This window comes from Chenopodium quinoa, unplaced genomic scaffold, assembly GCF_001683475.1.
Source record: "Chenopodium quinoa cultivar QQ74 unplaced genomic scaffold, ASM168347v1, whole genome shotgun sequence".
NCBI classification, from domain to species: Eukaryota; Viridiplantae; Streptophyta; class Magnoliopsida; order Caryophyllales; family Amaranthaceae; genus Chenopodium; species Chenopodium quinoa.
Window position 1 is genome coordinate 1,609,982 of NW_018743850.1, and position 4,457 is coordinate 1,614,438.

Sequence of the window (4,457 nt, forward strand, 5' to 3'; positions counted from 1 at the left end):
CTCTGACATTTTGGACCCTTTCTGCCTACCGCCTGCTCTGACAAGCCAACTGCAAAGGATTTTCAGAACTTCATCAATCGTCACTCGTTCAGGTAACCGTCGGTTCTCTTACTCTGAATTTTCTCTTTACTTTATTCTTTTTTGAAATGGCACCACGGAAGCACACGACTCGACCTAGGTTAGTGATCAGCCGGTCACCGGGGACGGCTGAATCTAGGACTAGGAGTGTCGCCTGCCCTTTTCTGGATCCATCTTTGCCTTTATACAAAGTCCGACTGTATCTGTGTCTATGCAGAGCATGATGGCCAGAACAAAAAAGACTGCCAGGATCTCAAACTCAGACGGCTCCTCCCACAGGGTGCCTATTAGTGAAACATCTGACCAGGCGCCAGATGTGGAAGTGAAACAAAGCGGCTTGAAAGCCGGCGGTTCTGAGGGAGGAGTCAAAGTGACCCCTTCCCATTTTACAGTTGACAATTCTACATTCTCTCCTGCTCCTTTTAAAGGAGAGGAGGCGGGCCCCTCCGGGAGAGGGGAGGAGTCGTCCTCTTCGGACTCGTCAGAGGACGAATCCGAGTCTAGCTCTTCTGGCCATGCTTCTCTGGACACATAAGAGAAAAACAGTCGCCTACAAGAGGCGAGGCTTTCTCACGCAGTTGAGAAGGGGGACGATTGGGCGGAGCCATCCGCCTCTCACCGAGAGCAAAATACCCCCTACTACTGCACGGTACCTCGGGGCCGGATCACGGCCATGAAAGAGAAAGTGGGGAGCTTTATCGCAAACCACACAATGGGCCCCGGCTTTTTAGTGTTCGTGCCGGATCCAGAAGACACAGTCGTCTGGCCGGCTGGTACCAGTTATGATGGCGCCTGCTTTGACTGCTACGAGGCGGCCATCAAGGCTGGGCTGCGCTTCCCACTACATCCGGCTGTTCAGCGGATCTTGGATGGGTATGAGTTGGGGTTATGGCAGTTAGCCCCGAACTCCTGGGTCAACGTACTCGGCTATGTGGCCGGGTGCGAACTGCACGGGGTGGAGCCGAACTTCGAGGCTTTCGCCCACATGAACTACCTCAGTCGGGCCCCTAAGGCAGGCGGTACCGGCTGGTATCAATTGACGAGCCACAGGGGCTACCTCATGACGAGAGGTAAAGCAAACAAATGGAAGGACTGGCGGAGCACCTTCCTTATCATTGAGAGTTCAGACACAGAGCTGAACAAGCGCTTCAACAGGTGGAACAGGAATCCGCCCCTTCTTGCAGGCGGCCGCAGCATGCCGCCTGTTCCCCCCAAGGCTAAGAAAGAGATCCTAGATAAAGGACTCTTCAAAGTAGAGTCGAAGGTGAACTCTACTTCAGGGGTACGAGAGCAAGTACCCCTGCACTGCGTCCCGAGCTTCAAATGGCTCTACGACGAGTACTTTTTGGCCGCCTGTGGCCTCAGCAGTCGGTGCTCAAGAGGTAGCCGGCCTGTCGAATACTCTGTTGTTCCGTGCATTTCTTGTTATGACTTTTATTAACTTTGCTATTTGTTTTTGCAGCGGACGCCATGAGCAAAATTACCGCCTCCAAGACTGCGGCGGCCATGTTGCGGGCCTCCATCATGCAACAGTCTTCAACCGACTCCCCCAACAAGGGGGCACCCTTGGTGGGCTTCGAACCTTTCACCCTCTTTTTGGAGTTGTGTTTATGCATATACTGACTCTTTTCTTCTTTTTTAGACAGGCGCTCCAAGTTCTTCTTCTTCCCAACAGCCGGACCCCAAGGCCCGGAGGACGACTGTTGCGAGCTCTCCTGGTTCTGCCAGGAAACATGCGGCGGCTGAGAAACAGCCGGCCACTTCTTCTAAAACTCCAGCAGGGCCACCTAGAAGTATGAAATTGTCCTTGTAAATTTTAGACTTTCTCCCTCCTTTACTAGGTCTAATCCGTTTGTTTATGCTTGATGCAGCCGGCCCTCAGGAGCCTGACTTGGTCGAAGTGGCCAAGTCTATGATCAAGGTCGTACCTCCAGCTGAAAGGGAGGCGGTCAGGGGTGTCGGCACCCTTGAACTAGACGGGATTGCAGGGGTCCTTGCTGAGGTATACTTAGCATATTTTTGAGTATTTGAATTCCAGGACGCCTGTTTTCTTTTTTGTTTGGAAACTGACGCCTGTTCCCCTTTTTACTTAGGCCCTGCTTCGAGTGAACGGCCTTCGCAAGCCGCTTGACCGGAAGAACAAAGAGGTAAAGGCTGCAAAAGCTATGGACGCCTCTGACTGTGATAAGGCAATGTTTCAAATTGCCCAAAATGAAGTTCTGACAATTGATATTCTTTATTATCAGGCGCAGGCTACCGCCGCTATCCGGGCTTAGTTAGAGGCGGCCCAGAAGAGGAATAGCGAGTTGGAGGCGACCATCAACAACCTCAAGACCGAGCTGAGATCTCTTCGCCAAAAGATGTCCTCATACGAAACCTTGGAGAAATCCTTGGCGAGCGTAAAGGAACGTCTGGTGACCCAGGAGAAGAGTCTTACTCAGGAGCTCTCGGAAAAGGCCGAGCAAGAAAAAAAAGAGCTGGTCCGGGAGATGATGGAAGACTCTGCTCAAATCCAGCGCATGACTTGGGGCCGCCTCTTCCCCAATGCCGACTTTGCCTCCTGGGAAAAAACGTACCGCCAGTGTTCTGATAGATATAATCAAGAGATCCTGGCGGCTGCTGAGGAAGAGGTGTTGGAGGAGGAGGAGCAGCCGGTAGTGGCGCTTGTGCCGCTTGGGGGTAATACATCGAAGAAGGATGCAGCTGAAGCCGAGTCCAGCAAAAAGAGTGCTGACCAGGCGGCAGCTGCTAATATTGAAGATCTGCCCCCTTCATAAGCTTTATGTCTTCTTTCCCCGGCCTGCATGCCGTTTGTTTGTATTTACCCGGCCAGGGGGTCGGGGCTCTGAATATTTTGCCGGTCTTTAATGACCAGCTTCCTTTTAATGAATATTTTTGTTTTGCTTCAAATTTGTTCAAGTATTGAATATTCTGATATCCAATTGTACACTATACCGACTGTTTTACATGGCCGATAGTTGCAGACAGGTACGGATAGTTAGTCACGCCGCCTATGCCCCTGGACGACTGGTTGTCTGTTTCCAGGCTAGACGATCAGTCGGCCATTTATCCAATCGGTATTCGAACCATTTTAAAGGCAGGTGGTCCTGTCATTTGTAAAATTAACCAAGTAGGAAAGTGGTTTCCTACTTGTCATGTTTTTAGGCTAGAGACTTTAGGCCGTCTAGGCCGACTGTTCCCCGCCATATTTAATCTAGTGTGAACAGGTGCTGTATGAACACCTTTTTAGTTTCATACTAAATTTTTAAGGAGTGACCAAGTAAACATGATTGTTACCTAGTCGCCAAGTAACTGAGTAGTAGAGGTATCAAGCGGTGGGTACCGGTTGTTCCCCTTTATTCGCCAATGTTTGTTGGCTTTTAACTCATAAAATACCAACTGTTCTTATCCCAAGTAGTTCAGTCGGTCGGTTGACCCGGATGGTTACTGCGAACACTTGCTTGACGTGATTAGTCAGTTAAGTGAGAGATATCCTTGTCCGGGAAACGGCCACGTGGTTGTCTTGGTTAGACAGTCGTATAGGTGCCGTGTAATGATTTTATGGAACAATGTTCCACCCAAAAAGGGAGCTGCTCTCTGCGACGAATTTCATCCGGATGGATGCCGTCGGACGCCTGCTATAACGTTGGGACAGGTCGAATTGAATTTTTATATTTTGATCAGTTGGCTTGGCGCATGGTCTGATCATTTTAGCTATGAGCCTTTGATAGTTCTTGGTGAACTGTATTATGGGAGTGTAGCCGGTTGAGTGAAACAAGCGACGTGCCCCTCTTAAGTAAGAATAAAAATTAAACATGGAGAGTAGCCGACTGTTTGTCAGTAGGCATGCCCCTCTTAAGTAAAAATGAAAACTGAGTATGGAGAGTAGCCGACTGTTTGTTAGTAGGCGTGCCCTTCTTAGTACAAAATTGAATATTAAGTATGCAAACTTTTATTAAGTAGCCCTTGACTATTTACATCATTCAAAAGAAATATTTCTTAAGATTATCTACATTCCAAGTTCGAGGCAACGGTTGGCCGTCTGGTGTTTCCAGACGGTAGGTACCGTCCCTGACCTCTTCACAGATTCGGTAGGGTCCTTCCCAATTGGGAGTTAGTTTTCCAGACTCATTAGCCCTTCCAACTGCTTCCATTTTTCTAAGTACAAAGTCCCCCACTTTGAGTGGACGCCTGTGTACTTTTTGTTGTATGATCTAGTCATTCTCAGGCGGTAAATTTCATGGCGCAAGACAGCATTGCCCCTCCTTTCAGGAAGTGAGTCTAATGCCAGGCGCATGGCTTCCCAGTTTGCCTCTTCGTCATATAGCATTACTCGAAGAGTCGGCTCGTAGTGTTCTATTGGAAGAACAGCTTCCGCA